Below are 25,302 nucleotides of genomic sequence, written 5' to 3' on the forward strand. Positions count from 1 at the left end.
TGCGTCATTCATTTTGACGACCTCTGTGGCTCAGTGGTGAGTGCGTTGGTAGCCGGGGGTCGCGGGTTCGAATCCCCCCGACGGAACAAAAAGTTTTCAAGGTTTCCGGGTCTGGATGTGTAATAAATATGTGTATGATATAATAAAAATTTTAAATATATATATAGTATAAAAGTATTAATTAGATTTCCGTTGTCTGGTACCTGTAACACAAGTCCTTTAGGTACTTAGCACGGGGCTAGACTGACGTGATGTAAAGCGTCCATAGATATTATGTATTATTATTATTATTCAGCCAAACATTTAACCTCCTGAGTCCTGTCTGTCTGTCCATTGAAAAACCCCTTTCGCTGCATGTCCATTGAAAATCCGCTTTCGATCCGCAACGCATCAATATGACGTAAATCGTAATATTTATAGTCAACGACGCAACGTAACCCAGCACAGTGGCTTCGCGCTAAGTGGCGTCGCGTCCCAGCCAATAAAAAACCTTATCATTATCATTGTTTATTGGGCTTCCTTTTTCGTTTTTCGGTAAAGGGTGGCCACGTAATTAAGTTAAAAAATGTCACCCTTTTAGTGCCACTTCTGCGGGTGCGGTCGAAAAAATGGTCAGTTTTTTGTCACCTGAGTTGGAAGTCAGAAAGTTAATCGCCACTCAACATGTTGATTTATGTTTCCACCCCATTCAGAATCGAACCCGAACTCGAATTTATTAGATTATTTAATTGGTCATTCGTTTTGGAGATAAGTTGGGAGGTCACTGAAGTGGCAGCCGAGATAACCCAATTTTTTGTTAATTTTTGGAATTATTTCTAAATAAATAACGTGCGTTGATTTGTTTAACAGTTTATGTCTGTAATATCTGCGTTGATAGATTTATCATTTAATGAATGAACTCACTTTTACATGTTTAAGTGCAGTTAATAAATAAGTAACATTAATTTTATTATAGTCTGTAGGTAAACACTGCAAATTATCATCATAATTAAAAATATTATGTTTGTTCGAAATACTTCTCGAAATAATACGTCTCTCCAACGCTAATTGCACGTCTTGCTCATGCTCACGATTCGGTTTTACCGGTTGCCTATTTAAAGTCGTTATTAAAAATACAATCAATTCACTGTTAATCTAAGTTCAAAATTGCTAGTAATTGCTATGAACGATGTATTATCAATAACCTCTAAGTAATATGCCCAATATACTGGAGCTAAAAGCTAACGACGACTTAAGAGTTAAGCCCACCCGTAAAGTTAAAATTACAACCTTATCTTAAATTACCCTTAATTGAAGGGTTCCGTACAGATTGAATTTCGAAGATTGATGGTCATCCGTCATAATGGTGTTGATAACGCGCCAACTTCGAACACATTCTAACTTGGCGGCCAAACGATAAAAAGTTAGACAACGCAACTTCCAATGAAATTAATTACCGAGAGTTATGGAAGCTACCCGCTCATTTGAATATGTAAAGTTTAGCCTAATAATAATTAATTTATTACCAGTTTTGTTTAATGAATAACGTCAATCAAACTCTAAGGGAGGCTAATCATTTAAATATCATACATCAAAATGATCTACCGTAAAGTAGTTGGATACTAAACATTCGTAGTTAGTTAGTAGTTATGTAAAATCCCCAAAAAACGAGATAGATTTTCCAAAAACTAAACCACGAATAATGAAAATATCGCTAGCTTCGCTGGTCCCATGATATTGTGAATAATTGTGATTCATACATTCATACACTGCAAATACTGAGAGACAAATCCGTCAACTTTGAGGATTAAGGGGGCGACTAACCCTCAAGTAGCGATTTTAAAATTCATTTTTATACTTGAAAATAAGCTTCGAATTGTTTCATTTTCTAAAATTAGATACTATATTATATTTCCGAGAATTCGATCTGAGCAAAAACACGATATCCTAAAATTTTCTCGATAGAAAAAAATCACAAAGATGCATCTAATTTTCGCGAATTTTTCATTTATTGCCATAACCTTGCATTGAACTAAGTTAATATTTATATACTTATTGTATAAAATTCTATCATTGAGAGATCGACCTAGCGGATATTTAAAATGTTGTATATTTATCGAGTTATTGAGAAAAAACTAATTTGGCGACGAATCCGCGTCGTTCTTTTTCACCTGGCATAAGAAAAATGGGCGTGAGTGTGAAGAGAGAAGGACGATGTTTGATTTTTGGGGTTAGTCGCCCTCTTAAATTATAAAATGCTCGAACAAAACTCCCATCATAGTCCGGATAAAGATTTGTTAGAAAATACCGAAAATCATTTCAATGGTGAGTTAAGTCGCAATGAATGGAGCATTGTTTCCAAAAAACAACAATGAATACTCTGTAACATTCCTAATCCCGCCCAAATCCTCTAAATAGACCGGCAATCTGTGAATTAAACAAAGCTCTTAAGAAATATCGCTTTAATTGCTAACAAAAACACGTTGAAAAACTTCAACACGCGGCTCATTTAATATGGCCGGGAAAACAAAGCATCTCTTTATATATACTCGTACTCGAGTATGTCCTTGTTTTGTCTCGGCTTTTTCTTGGAAGGTATAGGAAAGGAATATTAAATATTTATATGAGCAAACTTGGCAAATAGGATCTTTTAAAATACCTTGTTTTTCCTTGCCTTTTGCCTTGTGTTTACGTAGAGTATTATGCTGCAATAATCTTACAATGGAATCAACAATTATATGACGCGTACTCATTTTGAAGTATAAGTATATTATTTAGTTAACAAGTATTATTAAATACAAACTTTCACCCCCTATTTTGACCCCTTGGGGTAGAATGGAACAAAATCTTTTCATAGCGGATGCCTACGTCATAACATCTACCTGCATGCCAAATTTCAGCCCGATCCATCCAATGGTATTGGCTATGCGTTGATAGATCACCTTGTCAGTCAGTCATCTTTGTGTTTTATTTATATAGAAAGATAAATAGCGAGATTTTTACATCTCATTAGAAAGTCTCTCGTTACATTAATTGAAGTATTTACACCACCCTTGAACTAAAATATTCGTAAGCGATAATTTATTAGGTAAAGCCCGTATAGCTCATACTTTCACATATATTACTAAATTACGTTAATTCAACATCGTATGCTGTAAGCGAAAATACGTAATCTAAATTGTCCATCGTGAAATATCGTAGGTGGGGGCATTGATGATTTCTGGATAATGTCAAAAGATGGCGGATGTGGGCGGGAAAGAGACAGTTAATTCTAATTACGCCGTATTGTGCGGCGAAATTTTATTGCTATCTCATTGGCGCCCTTATTATGGCACGTAATTCGCTCTATTGTGCGACAGCCGCATTTTTCTATGGACCGTGAGATTTTTGTAAAAGAAGACCTCGATTCTGAAAACTTAGAGCAATTAGTGAGATAATTTATAATAATTATTTATTTACGAACAATATGTATTTCTTTTGCTCGTCCATTTAAATCATATTTTAATGTTTAGCATAATACTATCTTTCGGTAGCACTCGCAGAGATTTAATGATTAATTAAGATTTGACATAAACCCCTAACATTAATTGACGTCAAAATGTCTTTGTTAAATTAAAGGAAATTATTTAAAGTTTTTTTTTATCTATTTGAGCGTTCTCATATTTTGTATTTTAACCAATGATGAAAAACTCAAAGCAGATATGTTTCTACCGCGCGCGTTGTGAAGATTCAAATAAGGCCCAATTGGGCCGTCTCTTGTTTAGTCTGCATCGAGCGCAGTCACGAACGTGCTGCGTCTTGTCTTACCTAAATAAATTGAAAAAGACGTCGTGCGTGTTTCGAAAATGAACCAATTATGACTCGAAAGTAAACAAAACACATGGAATATCTTACCACATGTCTTGATTGCAATAAATACCTCGATTATTTACATTTTCAATTATTTTTTCGAACAATCTGGAAAAAATCGAATTTTTGTCATAGCTCAGGCGAAGAAAGAGACAGCGATACGATTCGACGTTTAAAAATAGAACTATCTCTTTTATGTAAATTGTTTTGCGTATCTTTTGTTTCACTTATCTGTCAAATTTGTCAATGTTTGCAATTTTGAATTTGAAAATTGTTCGAAAGAGATTTAAGCCGGAAAATAGTATGGACGTAACATATCTGTATAAGTAGAATATCATTAATTTTAACAAAAGGCATTATGCATTTCTTTTCAAATCGGTCACTTAAACTTTTACCATCCGTAAATAAACTTAAAAGGGTCTAATTATTAATCATGATCGAGGAGTATTTTCAGCACGTCTGACGGACTACCATCGTCTGTCGAAGCGATTAGCGCACTGACAGCTAATAAATGTACTCAACTTACTGTTCTATTCTCAGAGGGGATGTGCCACAGATTTGAAAGAAATAGAACTGGTAATAATAGACTTTTTACTTAGACTGGGTTGCACCAGAGGCGTGGTTAATTGAAAGTTAAAGTTAAGGTAAATTTAACTTTAACTTTAAGCTTAACTTTGCCCGGAGAAGTTGACAGATGACAGCTGATCCAACCAGGTTATAAATGCACGTGGGCGGGGGCGCTGCTGGTAAAGGAGAACTGCCAAAAATGGCGGTTTTTGTATGATGACAGCGTTAGTTCCTTTTTTCGCCACATGCATTTAAAACCTTGTCGAGCTCTATGGTTATGGTTAAATATGACGTCTTGATGGCGTCCATTTTTAACTTTAACTTTAAAGATTTGACATTTTGCATTGTAGTTAAAGTTAAATTTACAGTTAAAGTTAGTTGGTAAAAACAGTTCGAGATTTTGCGTCAAACTTGAGTACTGTCCGTAAATGCATCGATAGTCGCTACTCGGTAGGCAAAATCCAGAATAAGTGCCTCAGTTGGCATAATTAAAAATACATCATATAATTTAGTAAATAAAGAAGCTTTAACTAATTGCGATTATAATAATTTAGGTTATTAGTAAAATACAAACTTATTTTAGTTACGCGCACGACGTAATGTCAAATAAAGGCAAACTGTGACACTAGCCAAAATACAAAAGTTTTGCTTTCCTATCATGGCATATGCCATGTTATTGCAAAGGATATCGGCAGCTGCTTAACACATCATTGAATCTTCCATGACATTGCATTATGCCATAAAACACGTCAAGTTAAGAAATATAAAAGTTATAATTTATTATCTACATCAGATTTTAAACTTTAGATAGGAGGCTAGGGGTGCTCCTTTTTGTTGCGAATTGAAAAATTACTGTGTGTCATTTAGATTGGCTATTAAAACACACTAAAATATTTGACAAACAGCGTAAGCTACTTAGTTTTGGCCTTGGACTTTTGGTTTACAAAATAATCATAATCCAATGACAATAATCCACGTAGTGAAAAAAATCTAACTATTAAATAACAATATTGCATTAGAATATTAATATATTATAATGATCTAATCATTGATTGCTTTATGAGAAGATAGACATTTACAAAGTAATGTGCCATATTTTATAAACTTACAACTAAAGTTGTATTTATGTAAGACTAGATGTTCCGCGAGGCTTCGCCCGCGTAATTTAGGAATGTCACGGAAACCGTACATTTTTCCGCAAAAAAAGAAACCTATGTCCTTTCACGTGGTATAATGTGTGCCAAATAACAACCAAATAACCTTTCAAATAATTTCCCCCGTTTTTCCACACTTTCCTCTATTTCTTCGCTCCTATTAGTTTTAGCGTGATAAAATATAGCCTTAATAAATAACCTTCCTCAATAAATGGGCTATTTAACACTGAGAGAATTTTTCAAATCAGACCAGTAGTTTCTGAGATTAGCGCGTTCAAACAAACTCTTCCCAATTATAATTTTTTTAAGAGCCTATGCTGTCCCATATAATATTAGTATAGATAATATATTTTATGTTAAATACAAACTTTTAATTATCCAAATTAGTAATTCAGATATTATGTAATAAAGTTCGAAACTGAACTGCATAAACCGACTTTTCATTCGAATAAAGTTTAAAACTGGGCTTTGGCAACTGGAAAAATTTATTAAATGAAGCAAAAAACGGACTGCAAAGGAAGCTGTATTTAGCAGCCAAATTTCGGTACTGACTGTGTGACCCAAATAGAGTATTGTATAACATTATGCACAATGCACACGGACTTGGCAACTATGTTTCATATAAAATTTTATTGGGTAGTCTTGAGAATTCAGTCATATGGGGCAATACTAAAATACTTTTATATCTATGCAAGTTACTAAGGTAGGTTTCAATAAATATTCTCTTGATTGAAATCGGACGTCATTGTAATAAAATATACTTTATTAGATCGACTATATTCAAGAATTTAAGCTTTGTCTATATAAATTTGTGGTGCTTAGAAGCGGCGTCAAGTCTATACTTGACGCCACTTCTAAGCACCACCACAGAATATATATTAGTTGTGCACCACAAACATTATTGTTATAGAAACAAGAGTAGCAAAATGAAATAAATAACTTCAGTACGGAATGGGTTCGATTCCTAATATACGTTCGTTAGGCCAAGGCATGCCTTACATACTCAATTTTTTTCTGCGTGACTGGGAAAGTAACAAAAAACTGGGTCATCCTTATCATAATAATATTTAAGATTATAAAATTTACCCAAAATATTTGCGATGTTTTAGTAAACATAGTAAAAAAATGGATTTTTAAATTGTTTTGAGCTGTAGGTATTAACTATTAACCTACTAAGTACTAATTTTTATTAAAAAAATATAAATTTTATGAATATCAAAAACACTTAACTTAAAATAATAAAATAAACAACAGATGTAAATTATTAACAGCATTAAGTTTCAAACTATAAAAATTTAATCACTTAATTACAACTGTATGTTAGGACAATTTATGTTTCACTTTACAACTTTACTGTGATATAAATTAAAAAGGAATCGGTCCCTCGAATGTGCCATCTCCCTAAAAGCGTGTCTGCGATGCACGCTATAAATTATCAAAGGCCTGACTAAAATAGCGTGACACCCCAAAACCATGGGAAAGCGCTACCCCAAACTTTACAGATCCATCCTCAAATCAAACACACATCGACATTCGGCACGCCAGTTTGATTTATTGACATTTGTATCTTTATATTATGAAGCAAAGAAAATCTACAGTCGAATATAAAACCTCCTCTTTTTGGAAGTCGGTTAAATATAAAAGGGTCATACTTTTGGTCATAAGTCCTCCGTTGACAAAAAAAAACCTATATTCTAATCTGTCACTACTCAGTAGTTACCCAAACCGCACCTGTCAAAATATAACAGCCAAAAATCTGTTATCACGGACGTAAAAAAAGTATCTGTTATTTTTTCTACGTCCAACAGTTTAATCAAAAAGCAAAATATTTTCGCTATTCTGCAAAACATACGTACCGTTGTGCCACTAAAAACAATGCGTGCAATATTGAAATAGCGAATTCTAAGTTAAAAAATATATTTATATTGTTAGGAGTTGAATTAATGGAGTTGAACAATACTCCCCGGAAGCGGATTTTTCCCCGGGGCAACAGTCGGCGACTGCGGGGCGCTTTTGTTTTATTAATTATCCCGGATGAAATAATTACGCTTAAATGCGCGATTCTGTCTCTTTGTGTAGTAACTTTTATTCCAGTAATAATGCCTAGATATTGTCTAGATTCCATTATTGGGGTTCCAATCACGATATTTGGGGGCGCACGTCGAGTGTAGCGCAAGGACACTGTAGCGTACCTCCTCTTTTCATAATTTTTAAAAAGATTAGGTTGGAGTTTTCTTTTTCTTGCGGCATCGTGTGCCAATAAGATAAGATGGTACTAACAAATTATCGTGGTAAAATAGAAAGTAGTTTTCAATGCAACTACTCATCTAATAGACTTAAAAAAGAAAATTAACCGATTTTTACTTACAGGTAATTATTATTAATCATCGCGTATACCTATTAGTTTACCTTTATAGTACTAGGTAATATTAGTAGATATTACCTAGTTCAAACACAAACAATTAATGATCAAAGGTAAGTTTCACAAACAAAGCCATCGTATTTTCCGCTTGTTTACCTATTCACCAATAGATAGCCGCGGTCAGCTGTTCAAAATTACAGACGTCTTTTGCAAAGTTCACTTTTTTGACGTTACTTTCTATACCGCTTTAAAATAATATACTTTCATGATATTATAGTCATAACATATTAAATAGAATAAGCCATATACTCTGCAATATGATATCTCTAATCAATTGGCACTGAGAGTGAAACCTCATCGGTCACTCCTTGGCAGGTCCTGCGGTGGCAGACGTCTGCATATCAGCACCAGCCAATCAATCAACCGGCATTAGCAGCCGATAATACATCGTCAACTTAATTGGTGATGGATCGCCACTAGCGAAAGAACGAATGAAGCGAACGAATGAGAACGAATCGCATTTCATTCGCTCCTTGCATATCTCCCGGATTTATTATATTCATCCCCACTTACCCTCTTTAGGCTCGGAAACGATACGTAAAACGGCGGAAGATGAAGGGCGGTAATGGGGGAAAATTGTACTTTATTCGATTTTGATAGACCTGATGATGGATTTGGGTCCGCTGTCATTCAAACCCGGTTTTATTTAAACGGGTAACAATCGTTTACGTCAACACTCAACAGTAAACAACGGGTATTATCTAAATTAAGAGTACATAAAACAAAGAGTTGAATGAAATTTTTGATCGTTTTCGTCTCTAATAATTAAAGCTGTTTTATTGTTTATATTCCATAAAAGTTTTAAGACCATTTCGCGTCTGTTCATATCATTCCGGTGCGCAGTCACAAAGTTTTAGTTTCAAGTAAATGTACGACATAAAACAGCGAAACTGCCCCAAAAACGATGTACATATAACATTTTATCTCTATTACTTGAGTTGTGATATTACGACAATTAAATTTATTTCCCTGGATATCTCTGGAGTCTGGATACCCATATCAACAATTACCGATGTGATAAGGTTTATTTAGGGGCTATTCGGAATTAAAATTCATTGTTTTCTCTTATCCTTCAAATGAAAGATATGGCGAGGTCAGTATCTTTATGTTATCTGGAACAGGAATAGGCTTTTAAAGTTGAAGGAGACAGACAATTTACGTGACCTTATGGCTTTCGCGGGACTCCTAGAAATGATCCTCATTTTGATATAATTGGCCTTGTGAAATTATATCTATTGAGTATTATATTATCTATCGGGTTGACTCAATATTATAATATATCTTAGGACAACGTGACGTGAAAACATTATTGGTATTCTATGTTTTTGACATTCAATTGTGGTACACTTATAATATTTATTGATGTACTTTGCTTTTTCAAATTATAATTACGTGTATTATACAGTTTCATAAAATGCCATGGCTTTATAACGTTCTAATAACCCAATTGATTGTCAATATGGATGAAATCTAAATTTCGAATTATGTTGGCGAATCACGCGAAAGTTTCGTGTATCTTAGCCATAAATCTTCGCGAAAAAAGACAATCTTTCCTATGTATAAAAATATTCGTCGATTGTAACTCCTGTAATGTACTTACTTTGTAACTTTTTTCCGGACAACACGGATGCACTGGTCTAGGAGTTCGGGTGTTTTGTGACTGTTCCGACTTTTGTGGCTGTATTGTCCTAACTTTTTGAACGGCGCAGTTATTTTTAGACTTTTTACTGCTAAACATAGAAGTTTGATAGTATGTTCTTTGTTTCAAAGTAGACAAAAGCTTAAAACTTGACTAGTAAATGAATATAATTCTATTTTATGTCATATTTTTAGATATATATGCACAAAAGGGCTTTAATAAGCAGGTTAATAGTTATAATATCAACTAGCTGACCCGGCAAATGTTGTTTTGCCATATAAATTATTTCTAGTATCAATACAAAAAGTAGATAAAAACCTATTCTAAGGCCTAATTAATGTACCATCGAGGAAATTGATTCCTAGGTAGTTGACAGACCAACGTCATTTGGTCGGAGCATGTCAATTTAATGTTAACTAGATGTCCCGCGCGGCTTAGCCCGCGTAATTTAGGAATTTTACGGAAACCGTACATTTTCCCACAAAAATAGCTCTTATGTTCCTACTCCCTTCACTTGGTTTACTCTATATCTGTGTCAAATATTGCCATAAAAATTGCTCTAGTAGTTCGTAATTTCTAATATTTCCCCCGTTTTTCCCACATTTTACTGAGTTTCTTCGGTCGTATTAGTCTTAGCGTGATAATATATAGTCTATAGTCTTACCTGATAAATGACCTATCTAACACTGAAATAATTTTTTAATTCGGACCAGTAGTTCCTGAGATTAGCGCGTTCAAGCAAACATACTCTTCAGGTTTATAATATTAAGTATAGATTTTTTTCAATTATCGCTTGACAAACTCGAGTCTCGATCTAAAAGACTATGAAAAGTACCAATAACAGGGTCATTATAGGCTCATATGTCATAACCATGGAACGATATGGTATAATATGGTAGTGATGATGATGATGATGATGAATGTCATTTGCATAGTAGCATATTATGCTTTCCGTTCTTAAAACAACGCCGAAACTCCCAAACTTGTATCTATAAAGAATCAGGAGTTCTCTCAGCACCTTCCGAATCACGGTATACCAGGTATACCTCGGTGCAAAATCTTACTTGTTGGTAGCCTATGCTTAGAATACTTCTCACGAAACCGAAGTCACCACATGTTTAAATATAAATTTTGGGGAATTCCCTCGATTAATTATGGATCCTTCATCAGATCACCACTTTTATGAATATGGTACCAAATTAGAATGATACTCTATACACTAAAAGAAAAAATTTGAAAATCGGTTAACAAACGGCGGAGTAATCGTTGAATATAAGAAAACGAACATAACACCTCCCCCATTTTGAAAGTCGGTTAAAATTGTAGCCTATGTGTTATTCTGATGTATAAGCTACATTATTGTAAACTTTCATTAAAATCCGTACAGTAGTTTTTGCGTGAAAGAGTAACAAACATCCATACATCCACACATCCATACATCCATACATCCTAACAAACTTTCGCCTTTATAATATTAGTAGGATTATGATCTGTCGGCTGGGTTTGACATAACATGACCAAACTACGTGGGTCATCTGCATAGGAATCAACTTCTCTGATAGTACATACTCGTATTATACAAAATTTGATTAAAATTGGTAGAGTCGTTTTTTGAGGAGTTCGTGCACAAACACAAACACGTGACACGAGCATTTTATAATATATTAGATAATACAACTTACTAAATACAATATAATCCTGGAGTGGCGACGACATAAGCTTTGAATGTATGAACAGTCATTGGTATTATATGTAAAACAACAGCATAATGTTAAACAATCGGTACCTGAGATGACCCCATCGACAGAAGCCATCTTTCTGTGACTGTGTTATGTGAAACAGCGTTATGACACAGAATAGATAATAGTACAAGTTATGATTAGAGAAAAGCGCTCTATGTTACAGACTGCAGTGTTTTTAAACGTGTGGGTCGCGACCCCCTTGTGTGTCACGAAGCTTCTGTAGGCAGTCGCCCCTAAACTTCGAAAAAACTATTTCATTATAAAAATAATGGACATTAAAATATTGATACATTTAGTAGAAGAATTAAAACAAAAAGCTACAATATTCATAAACATACAATATTATGATAAAAAAACCCTTTGCTTTTTGTATATTTATGTTTTTCATACCATCGCATAATAAAAAAGGTTGAAAAACACTGTTATTGAGAAACATATTTATTGTTAATTAATAAACATATTGTTAATTAGTGATGCTCAGGTTTTTGACGGAATCCTTCAAAACTCACAAAAGTTGGATAAATCACGGTAGAAACTGGAACTTGGGCGAATAACGCTTGTACTTTTGTATATACTTTTCCTATATTTAGAAGTTTTTTCAATTTGATTTTGTTGTTGCCATAATATATTTAGACATCTAATCTAACAACACATTCCCAGACAACATCATAATATTTCTAGATACTATAAACAATATTTTAACTTTTAATATGTTAATATTTTTGACATTGATCTTCTTCACTTCATGTAATATTCAGATACAAAAACTGTTGCAATATGAATTATACATCGATTTCAATAAACAATTCTGCTGTCATCGGTTGTGTGGACCCGTCTCCGTGTTTAATGTATTTCATAGTAGAGCTTTACTGTTTTATTATTTAACTGGTCCGGTGTGTATCACACATTTTTAAACAATACTTTTAATTAATACATAAAATAATATACTTCGCTATTTAATATCAAATATCATATACTACTACATTATATCATATACTATATTATTTACTACATTACATATTATGTTATGTACTACATTATATACTTCGCTATTTAATTTGTTAATCCTATTATTTCATGGAGATATTTTTTGCGAATACGTAATGCATGGGGATTTAATAGATTGTTAACGTGTTTAATAAGTTTAAATATATAATTAGTAGATATTTTAGTTCTGTCAATAACCCCCTTAATTTTTTTACAAAATTTAATGGGAACTTCTGAGCAAAAAGCACGAGTGCGTATAAGTACTTCTCAAGTTTCAGAATCATATTTAATGCATCATAATTTCTAACATTTCACCAAATCTAATTTGTTACATTAACTTTGCTACAACACATGTAACATTTTTTAAGTTAATGTACGTATCGGGTGACGAGATCACGAGAACTAATGTTACCGTTCACGCCATTTCCGGCTTTTATCGGCAGTTACCGTCTCGGTTAAAACGTTCCTTGTAAGCCCGGGAAATATGACTAGTTGGATCGACGTAGACGATGAAATGAAATGATGTTTATTTCGATAAAATATTATATGGTTAAAGGGGATATATGTTACGTTTCATATAATAAAGTTATGAATTTGGCAATCTATATAAAATTATTGTAGATGGTACGACTTAAATAGAGTTTCATAAGATTTATAATAAAACTTAGTCTGGCATATTATGATTTTATGTAAAAGGAATAAGTTACTAAAGCTGAAAGCTGAAGAGTCATCTTAAGTACAATATTTATATAATTTGACGACCTCTGTGGCTCAGTTGGTGGGCTGTTAGAAGCTCAAGCCGGGGGTCGCAGGTTCGAATCCCGCCGACGGAACAAAAAGTTTTCAAAGTTCCTGGGTCATGTGTATTAAATATGTGTATAATATATTAAAAATCTTAATTATATGTATAATGTATACTTAGGATAAAAGTAATGAAGATATTTCCCTTGTCTGGTACCTGTAACACAAGTCCTTCAGGTACTTAGCAAGGGGCCAGACTGACGTAGTGTGAAGCGTCCATAGATAGATATAGATAGATATAAAATATAATATTGTAATAAGTGGCGTAATTAAATTTTTATTAAGTAAATAAACAGACGGATTTAAAACGTTGCATAATAATATATTTAAAATAATAAAGAATTTATTAACTTTCCAATAGTGTATGGCATAGCCAACTCTTTATTTATTTTTTTTACCTTTATTTTATAAAGGCCATACATCATTAAGATTAAGCCGGCCAGCCAGCCACTCTATATTATAAAACATAATTATGTCATGACATCGTAATCATTAATTAATTAAGTGCCCATTTAAACATTGTCCAAAGTAAAAAGCAAATCTGGCCGTGATATTTCACCAAGTAATTTGGTTAAAACGTCGAGTGTTTTTATATTAAAAGCATTTAATATCCGTTAGTGGTTCAAATAGCTGGCTGGGGATTAAAAATTAAACAATAACCGTGGAGGCTTCACATTAAAACTGTGCACTTCGCCTTAATGGATCTCGAACGTTCAATATACTATTGATTTTATTTCGTTTTAGTAAAATATTTTGTGTTACAGAGGGATGGGTGGAATGTTTTGTTTCTATAATCGTAAGGTTATATTTGTTTAGTTAATTTTTAATGGAAATAGAAAACATTACTAGACACTTTTTAATATCAGTGGAACTAATTGTTTATATTAGGTACTGTATACCATAATAATAAATTATGTCAAACTTATTAGATCGGGGTGTCACCCTATCATCTAAATACCTAGACGTCGCCTGATCTAACTCAAAATTGCTTCCATTAGTGACTAACATGTCTCGTAGATCTGCCAGTCTATATCTACATATTGCTATAATTTACAATGATTTTGACAGCTAATTTATCTAATACGTCGTTGCTTAACAATTTCGTAGGCGGGAGCAATTTGAAATATTAAACTGGAGGATACATTACTAGGACGAGTGGTGTAATAACATAAGTTGTTGGAATTGTCTCTGAATTCGCTGTCTGCTATTCTATAGCTCCATCAATCAAAAACCTTAGTGAAGATATGCTTTAAGATAGCTGAGCGAGAATTGTAAGGGAATAAGCATTAAGCAGTGTTAAATTTTTAGGCTTCTTTGTTATGGCAGGGAGAGGTGCTCGCACACGGGGATCCGCTATTGGTAGATGAGTGATCAGACGGCTCATTATTGGTTGATTGCGAATAGACGATTGTTCTTCATTATTGGTAGAGATTTTACACAATATGCGATTCCCCCTCCAACTTAGGCGAGCGATCATAAAGTTATGCACGGCCCTAATTAACTAACAAACCTAAGTACATAAATAATTACTTACGTAAACATACACTAATTATGAGAAAATTGTATGTGTAATGTGTATATTTACTTATTTGGATGATTTAAAAAAAATATATAATGTACTTTAAAATAATCTATTTAAGCTTTTAACATAATTATTATTTAGTTTAGTCCTAAAATAACGGGTATCATAAAAATTGTAAACGATTTTGTTTTAACATTTACTTTCAAGAAAATTTTGTGAAAAGTGTAAGGTTGTTCGTCCTGAAAGAGGCTTTGAAGGCCGTCGTTGAGATAGGTTGAGTATTATTGAACGCGATTGAGTAGCGCTTCTGAAGGCTTCACTCTCAAAGTCTATACCTAGGTAGTATGTGGTAAAGTACCTAACGCTTTTTTACTAAGAAGTTCATTGTAAAAATATTATAGTAAGTGGCAACACTTTTATAAAATTTACAAAAAGAAAGAAGTTGGCAATATAATGTAAATTGAAATACGCTATGTAACGTAGGTAACATTCAAATATGCCAATTAATACAATGCTTAATAATATAACTTAGCTTAAGTAAAAAAAATTACTACAACACATAATATTATTGAGATGATAATAAGAAATGTAATATTATGTATCGCTGTTTGCGAAAATCTAGAGCTCTACGATCAAAACGTTTGTAGCTTAGGAGTTAGGTTGAATATTTTCTAGTACTCTCAATATTTTGGCTCTTGTGGTCAATTATAGGACAAGATCTGTCTTCCTGGCAGTTCTGGCACCTGGCCATCACTACTGGCCGAATACTAGAGCAGATAGAGCAACGAGACAAACAGATCACTGCACTCAAATAAACCATTTGAAATATAGTTTTATAGAAAAGCAATAACATTTTCTTGTTTAGGTAATTCTTAAAACTTTTACGTAACGTCACAAATGCATATTATTTTTAAGGGAATTATTATTTATAAAACAATTACACGAGGAATCCACACCGCCGTTTTTCCATACAAACGCTGTCCCCTGTTTCCTCTTTGGATAATGCCGGTAGAGTTATGATTTTTTTCCTGAATATCTATGGCCGCTATTAGCATGTCCCTATGTTTTCTTTTTTTTCATATTTTTATTATTAAAAAAGATAAGAACGTCCAAAAACCCAAAAAAATGGCAAGATTTTCCTCTGTGTTCAAACACCCAGAAAACAAAACTGGCTAAAATATACAAAAAAAATGAAACATAGGAACACAGCTCAAGCCTTGCTTTAATTCTTAATGAAAAAAGTACTTAAATCGGTTAAGTTTTGGAGGAGGAATCAGCGGACAACGAATCGAAAATTTTCTGTTCTTTTATTAGAACTTTTGACGTATTGTCTCTATCGCACTCTGCGGTGGGAGACTTGAGATTGGTGAGACAGCAATACATTTTCAAATACCTATTTTCAATTTCTCTCGCTCCTGGTGTATCCTCATTTTATAAAGGTCACGGTTTTAGTCTATCAATAGCAGAAAATATAGAGAAGAGGTTACGAGTTTAATTTTGTTAAAATATAAGTGTTTCGGGCTTTACCCTATTCAAAAACTATCCCTTTTATTTAAAGTGTTACAATAATAATATGGATTATGGGATGGGATTACTTATTAATATTTTTCCACAAAAAAAATAACTTTTCCATTCGTTCGTATTGTTTTAAAAACAATAAGTATTATTATTTACAACATTATATCTACATCAATTAATTAATCAGTTACCATTACTAAATAAGCGCAAACACCAAAACATTTCTATGAATTCAGTCTCATTACTATGCAGAAAATGATGTTTTTTAAAAATATGTTGAATTCGCTTATTCATCTGGTCCCAGTGTTAAGTGGTGACTGGGTACGGAAGTCTTTTTTTCTCTGGAGATGCGAAATGTCTTCGAAAAACGACTTGGCGTCCTTAAGTACTTTTTGACATCCCTTTTGCTCTTATTCCTTCAATGTAGCACTTAGACTGGATTTCCTATTCAGTGAAATAATGAATTCGAGTTTGACTTGGCACGAAGTTTGCTTAATTTTTAACTTGGCTTTGTTGGAAACCACTTTCGTTTATGAAATTATGGTGATTTTTTATTCCGTTTTTGCGCGCGCAAATGTGATATTATGGTATGTTGGATCAATAGACGTAATAATAAATAATAATATTACAAAAAAATATATCCACAGCCGAATACAGACTATTTTGGAAATCGAATAGAAATGATCAGTATAATGCCCGCCCGCCCGTCAACAACACGTCTAGTAAATAAGTAATTACAATTCTGCCCAATGTATTATAACTTAATGACGAACATTATAAATTATAATTATTGTTATATATTTCAAAAGCATATTATAGTATAATAATTTTACAGTGCAGTAACTTTTTATAGGATTAAAAACATACAACCGCCGCGTCGTCTCTTCCGGAAGAGCTTAAAGCTGTACGGACAACCGCACAACCATACTGAATATACATTAACAAACTTTTGAATACTTAAAAATCATAAATATGGAAAAGCACAGTACTGAATATTTTTATACAGCTGGATAGTTCGTTAATAATAAATAACTTCTGAATGGCCATCAAAATATAGCTTTATAATTTTTGAAAGAAAATTTAGTTTCATGAAACTAAAAATCAAGCTAATATAAATACTGAAAATGTTACCTATTCTTGTAATCATTAGTAAGCTGTCATACATTAATCTTCTTAATACATAACCTAATTTAATTGAAGTATTTAAGTTATTAATTCGAAATAATATTTAAAATAAAAACAATCATTTAAAAACAAATCTTACCAAAACTACACGAAAGAACTTCAGATACACAACTCCATAGCACAGAAAACAAATCCGTAGCACTGACAATCACGTATTCGAGCGAAAGCGAGTCCAACACGACCGCGTCGGGCCGAGCTCGGGATACAACTGAATCGTCTAGCCGGCCGGCGGGGCCAGGGGTTGGTTTAGGGCTGCCAACTTGGCGATTTTCCTTTACCTATCCCGATTATAGGGAGGCCTATGTCCAGCAGTGGACGATTATAGGCTGATATGATGATGATGATGATCCCGATTATTAAAAAAAGGGGTTTGATGCCCGATTTTTAAGGTTTCTTTTCATTAGCGTTGATGATTTTTTAATGACGCTAGCCAATCAAAAACGTGAATAGATAAACTCTTGTCAAGCTAACTATTCAAGGTTCGCTGTCTTTGGTGTCTTTTCAATATGCCAGACATATACAATCAGATCTTGTATACAGTATTACTATCCGCTATATAAAATATACTTTTCTTAATATACGAAGGTGTATAAATGATAATAACAATAATAATTCCACCTCTTTGTATATAATAATGTAATTATCACCTCTTTTGTACACAAATAGTTATTACAATATGAGTTGTCGTTATTTTTATCTACTTTGTTTTTTTTACAGGTATAAGTATGTACATGGTCGGAAATCATATAATGTTCAACCCTAGATGGACTCAGCCCTAACCCGAACCGCTCTTCATTCGAATAAACGATATTAAATTTCACTAAATTTCGACATAGAGGCTAATTAATTTGTCTATTTTGTTCGACCACAACGAAAACTATTATACATTATATATCTATAGAGTTTTTTAATACGTTATAATATCGTTATTATAATCACTATTTTCCTTTTAGACTTATTTTATTCTTTGACTCCGAACAAAGCAACTTTTATATAAAAAAATTGAGCTTAGCTAAAACAAAAGAAGAAATGACATTTTTATGTTGAACACAAAGAAAGGTCCCCAGAGGGTCGAAAGCAATCTTCGAATATTTTTAATTCCTGCCGCTGAAACCGGGTAAAAGCTTACAGGGTAGATACGCTTTGTTCTCTATAACATTTTTATAATAATACAAATATCTAAACACTAGCTGTTACCTGCGATTTCTTCCGTGTTTCCACCTGAGATGAGTAATTTTCACCGATGTGAAAAATACGGGAAAAAATTCCTCCTCAGAATTCTCAGAAGCTCCTATTGGTCGCAGCAGCGTGATATATAATAATATAGCCAAGACCTTTCCCAATTAATGGAACTATTGAATTTGACTAATAATTTTGGAGATCAGCGCGTTCAAGCAAATGGACTCTTCTACTTTATAATAATACGAGCTTTTGCCCGCGGCTTCGCTCGCGTTACCAATTATTATTAATTATTATATACAAACTTTCATCCCCTATTTTGACCACTTGGGGGTAGAATTGATCAAAATCCTTTCTTAGCAGATGCCTACGTCATAACATCTACCTACATGCCAAATTTCAGCCCGATCCGTCCAGTGGTTTTGGCTGTGCGTTGATAGATCACCATGTCAGTCAGTCACCTTTGAGTTTTATATATATAGATTAGCATAGATAAGTAATTATATCATAAACTTAAAAGAATCTGAATATTTAATATTTGGTACACCATAATATTATATATTTTGACGAAAAAATCTTCATATAATACAAGGGTGTTTTCCTAAATTCTCTACAAGTCAGTGCTTCCTGACGTCTCAGCAGCTACATCTCCATCAATCATACTGGTCAGTATACTGGTACAGTTTCGTAACACACCCTTTATATATTTTTTTAATGTATTATGTGGCCAGTAAAGTACAATAAAGAAATACACCCAAAACCATGCAATCTACTGTCTATTGTCATCTCAAATATTAAAATGGCCGGAAAATCCTAAAGTACTTTTTGACTACGCTTTTTGGCTACATTTTGTAATGTATTTCATATTTTACGTCTACGGTGTTTTCCGACGTTACTATAACGTTGTTTTCCTACATATCCTGTACGTTGTTTCGTGTTTTCGTAGCCGTTAGCGAAATCCGTATTGAAGTAAGATTTGCGGAATGAACGTAGATTTTCAGTTTTCAACTATGTATTTTACTTCGGAACGGGCGCCCGGGGCCTATCCAAACAAAGGAATTCCATAGAAATATTTCACGCTCTCGGACACTTTTGTGTAGTTAATTAAGTTAAGTAACTTAGTGTGCGGTGAAGGTAGTCGGTTGAGTTAAAAGGGATAAATTGCCGCCTAAAGATTTTGTGCTCTTGAAAAACGTTTCTTCTTTGACCCCGGCTATATTTCTTGTAAAATTACCAAGCAATTCATAATAATAATATTAAAATAAACTATCTGTTTATGTTATCTTCAGGTAATTAGAGACAGGAGGCAAATTTTGGCCTATTTTTGTTCCATAAAGGTACGGAACCCTTCTACGCGAGTCCAACTCGCACTTGGCCGATTTTATTTAAAACTAATAAGAATTATTTAACTGTACTTCTTATTTCATCTAAATGCTAGAAGGATAGCATTCAGATCAGACCAGATTGTAGATTTTTAATTTAAAAATGTAAAAATTATTTAATTCATGACCTCCGTAATTTATCGTTTATGTGATAGCGATGACATTACACCGGAATCGGCAATAAATCATCAAAAAGTCCTTTATTTGCACGATATCATAAATATTCAATGATCTCAATGATTGTATACGTAACATGAATACTGAAACTGGGCTAAAATGGTCACTTTTATGGACATTTTTGAACGTCATCAACCTTCCTATTTGATGGAATAACTTTTTATACTATACGTTTAATAGTTAAAATTTCCAAAGTAACGTATATTTTCTGGCAATAAAAATACCTATAACTTTACACCCTTGTGCTTACCTGTATATTTAATACGAGCTTTTGCCCGCGGCTTCGCTCGCGTTAAGAAGTATTATTATATACAAACTTTCATCCCCTATTTGAACCCCTTGGGGTTGGAATTTATCAAAATCCTTTCTTAGCGGATGCCTACGTTATAACATCTATCTGCATGCCAAATTTCAGCCCGATCCGTCCAGTGGTTTCGGCTGTGCGTTGATAGATCACTATGTCAATCAGTCAGTCACCTTTGAGTTTTATATATATATAGATTCTGAGCCTTTCTTCAAAATCGGTTAAGTATTTACAGATCCTATTCAATAAACAAACAAACCTTCATAACATTAAATCAATGAGTTTCTAAAATACGTTACGTTAGTAACATAGAATATCATTGCATTAAATAGTGTAGATAATCACAATATTAATACGCGAACGAAAAACTTTGTAACCCTTTTTACGAAAAATGGGGAAACGTAGGTGAATGAAATTTTGCACAGTTATAGTTTATATGGTGAAGGAGTGCATCGAACTAATATTATTTTGAAATTATGTTTTAATCATACATTTTTTTAACAAATAAAACATTACACACACACATGAGAAATGACAGATTTTTGAGTGACGAGCCTATACATACGAATTATACTTTTTTATTTATGGTTGAAGTCTGTTGACAACAAGTTGACAAATTGAAAATGGATTATAGTTTTTTTTATATTTAATTTAAGATACTTTTAGACAATGCTTACACGGTCAGTTTGAGATCAGCTAAGTCCCAGAGACAAGAGTTGAAAAAAAAATGATAAAGTCAATATTTTTTACAAAATATAGGTAGTAGTCCTATGTCGTTGAAACTAAGGTCTAATTTCGACCATTGGGCGATCTCTAGTAATAATTATTATGTGTAATGCACAATTTCAGTTTAATCCACCACCATAAACATATTAACCAAATAAAAATATTACCAAGTGCAATTCTTTTATAATGAATAATATTTTTTAAGCTTCATACAATACATGCCATGGACTACACAAAACATCACAATAATATTATAACAATTTTATACATTCTCCGAGCTAGGAGGAGCATACACAGTCCTGTCTGCAGAAATCCGTATTGATAAAACTAAATTTAGTACAGACAGAATAGACAGAGGTAAAATGCAGTTTATAGCCTAAAGTTCCCCCGCCTCTGGAGGATTTGTCTAATTTTAGATACTATTGATATTGTCTACAACTTTAGTACTTCTGTTAAAATGGTCGCGAGGGAGAAGTTGATATCTATCGTAAAATAGTTGGATTGTGTATGCTAGAGATTAATAAGTGCTGTTAATATTGTTTTGGAAACTTTATTTTTTACCAATTTTAGGTTAGTTAATTAGAATTAAGGCTTATTATTCCCTGCTTCAAAATAAATCAGCTCTAGATAATAAAAATTATATTATCTAGAGCTGATTGCACTTTTTGTTTTCTCCTGAGCAATCTTTAAGTAGTGCGCGCTCTATATTTATTCCTACCCCGTAAATACATTAAGATTAATCTACATTATACGGAATCCTAAGATAGTCGAAACATAGGATGCGGGTAGTTTGACAAATTGAAGGCGACGTGATAAACTAGTTCAACACAATCCGAGCGATTGAGTGATACAAACTTGGTGATACAGGATCGACTGACATCATCACAGTCATCACTACTAAATTGTGCTTTACAGTTTTAAATGCATTATAGAGTAGATGCATTCGAATGAAAGAGTAGAAACTAACGAAAAAAAACTTATCCGTCCAATGATACTTTTGTATGGACGAAATCAAAGCAAGCTGTACTGTATAAAGAACTAATTTTAAAATATTTAAAAATCATTTTCTATTAACATAAGAAATAAACATGTAATTATTTGGTAATTATAATGTCATCTAATCGCATGAAAAGAAATAACTATTGTGATATATTTGGAGTATTTTTCAGTAAATGCCTGATCACGGCCACCAGAAAGCAGCCGAAACGTCAGGAACAAGAAAAGGTCTACGCGACAAAATCTGTAAGTGATAAAAATATACATTATACTCGTAATACAAAATATGTAATGCTTGCGTTAATCCCTTGATCGCGGATTCATGGAAATCTATTGTTATTCTATTGTTATCGCGGTCGGATTCGACCGCTTGGGAGTTGATGGGCCTAAGAAATCATGAAAACCTAATTCACCTTTAAGATGTCTCTGACCCTAAAGGGTAAGAGATATATTTGGCTCATTAATAGCAGTTCCCTTATCTATTCAGTCGAAATGCATTAGCTGTGAAATATTGTACAAGTTCTTAGCTCTACAACTAATCATTCCTTGTCGTGATAATATAAGATCGAGGACGTGCAAGTTTTATAGCAATTGCAAATGCTGGCGAGCATCCAAGTTATTCTTTAGTTCCTTGATGTTAAGCTTCAGTTTGTAAGTCAGTCAATAAAATGTTGTTTTGTTTACATAGCGTGAGTTCCGAAATTTAACCCAGTGTGGCGGTACCCACTATTCGCCTAACAATCCTGAATCGCGCTATCGAAGTTTCGAAGAACGGCAAGTTATATACAACGTCTGAAATGACGTCAGTGGGCTTCGGCCTGACCGAGCATGCTATCTCGCTCGGTCGGAAGATCTTCCTTTTCGGCCGCCACGAACAACGTTAAATTGGTGACCACCGACAAGAACACGCATCCTTCTGGACATCAATCATCATCAACACTCCTCGCCCCTCCGCACCACGTCAGCAGTTATCAAGCATAACCGGGTCGCCTCGACCATAAGCCGCGTTGGGCGTCCGCGCCGGTCGAACCCGCGTCTGGCTTGAACGGGGCAGCCATAGGCTACAACGACCGGTCAACAAGCAGAGCACGGGGTCCCTCTCCTGGTCATTGCACGCGTAGCTTCGGCCCACACCTGACAACACAAGCGCATCGAAGAATACCACAGGTCTTCGGGGGGGAGTGATGTGGCGGTACCCACTATTCGCCTAACAATCCTGAATCGCGCTATCGAAGTTTCGAAGAACGGCAAGTTATATACAACGTCTGAAATGACGTCAGTGGGCTTCGGCCTGACCGAGCATGCTATCTCGCTCGGTCGGAAGATCTTCCTTTTCGGCCGCCACGAACAACGTTAAACCAGTATACTGGCCAAAGCTCATCGTCTTGTATCCGTGCTATATTATTGTACTGGTATGCCACTGGTGAAACAATTATCGCGTATAAGTAGTACGTTATTACATACTACTAATTCTATAATTATATCCATAAAGTTAATATACCTAGCGGAATAGAGCAACAATCTCGAGCTGTCAAACGAAACCAAAATTGGTTTCATCTGCGTGTAAAAATATGTGTACATATACACTTAAGCCGCCTCCCCATATAGACGAGCGCACTGCCAACGCGTTGGCACACGCGTTGGCGGTGCGCTTGCAACGGTGCTTGTGAGTAATCCACACATAGGAAGGTCGTTCAGTATGCTTTGGATCGCGCCAATGTGCGGACGGATTCAAAGTGGATGTTGAATCACTAACAGCTGAAGCTGTATATTTATTCACAGCTTATAATTACTTTGTAAATGTGGACAAGAAAAAGTTTTTAAAGGGTATTCTCGAAATAAATAAATAAAAGGCGAGAAAACGTAACAAACAAAGAAATAAACTCACTTTTACATAATATTTTATAATATTAAAATAATATAAGTAATTATTTTATCACCCACTTATTATTTATTAAATTATTACATATAAAAATTATAACATATTATTATAATTATCATAACTATAACTCCGGGCGAACTGATCGCGCGGCCTATGTGCGGATGGAGCACGAAGCTTGCGACAAATGTCCTTTGATCTTTGCCGACATTTCAGACACCGCGCGGCAAGCTCGCAAACGCGTCGGCCAACGTCTAAATACCTACGGCCAACGCGAGAACGCCCGTTCTACACATTAGTGCCGGCATTACACAAGCATGATTGAACATGATTTCTATGAGATTAAATTGTCAACGTGCGGCACGTGCCGACTGGACGTTAAAAAAAGAGTGCTGCTGTCATAATATATCACACGTCTCTTTTTACCACGCAGTGTTAATGATAGTGACATCTCGCTTGCTCAGGCCTTTGTTATTATTATTACTATTCCGCTAGGTATATTAACTCTATGATTATATCGCTATGTGTTATGACAACATCCTTCTAGTCCTAACAAAGTCATAATTACGTCAATGAACTGTCTAGTATATTTCGGAATGAATCACTATTATGGCATCAATTTTTGACGTCATGAGCACTGGCCAGTATAATACAATATACAGGGCTATATTTTGGAACTTACCATAGAATTACTAAAAACGAAACCCGATTAACAGACCATGACTAAAATTTTATTATCATTATCGGGTTACGGGTTGGTCGGGAGTCGGGACTCGGGACCAAGTAACACGTGTATCCATATCCATACTAATATTATAAATGCGAAAGTGTGTCTGTCTGTCTGTCCGTCTATCTGTCTGTTAATCTCTCTGTTACCGCTAAACGGATTTTGCTGAAATTTGGCATGGAGATACTTTGAGTCCCGAGAAAGGATATAGGGTAGTTTTTATCCCGGAAAATGTACGATTCCCGTGCGATAAACGAATTATACGTGGGAGAGCCATGCTTCGGCACAAATGAGCGGGCTCGACCGGAGAAATACCACGTTCCTACATAAAACCGGCGTGAAACAGCGCTTGCGCTGTGTTTCGCCGAGTGAGTGAGTTTACCAGAGGCCCAATCCCCTACCCTATTGCCTTCCTTCCCATCCCTACCCTTCCCTATTACCCTATTCCCTCCCGGCCAGCCGGCAACGCACCTGCAGCTCTTCTGATTGCTCGTTAGTCCTCTTATTTCATAAAATTTTTTTTTGGCACAACGGAGTTGCAGGCATCATCAGCTAGTGTACAATAAA

The 25,302-nt window shown here is 34.3% G+C and overlaps 1 protein-coding gene across 2 annotated transcripts in view; it reads right to left on the reverse strand.

The window, feature by feature from the left end:
• LOC121728751 (roundabout homolog 1-like) overlaps nt 1–25,302 on the reverse strand; it is a 72,385-nt gene that overhangs the window by 24,811 nt on the left and 22,272 nt on the right. The window contains exon 1 of one of the 2 annotated variants that reach the window (XM_042116999.1): nt 17,445–17,554. The exons of the other annotated variant lie outside the window; for it this stretch is intronic. The gene's annotated coding sequence lies outside the window, so the exon portion shown is untranslated. Of the gene's footprint in view, nt 1–17,444; nt 17,555–25,302 lie in introns of those variants that run through there. 2 annotated transcript variants of the gene reach the window in all.

Source organism: Aricia agestis, chromosome 7 (assembly GCF_905147365.1).
Source record: "Aricia agestis chromosome 7, ilAriAges1.1, whole genome shotgun sequence".
NCBI classification, from domain to species: domain Eukaryota; kingdom Metazoa; phylum Arthropoda; class Insecta; order Lepidoptera; family Lycaenidae; genus Aricia; species Aricia agestis.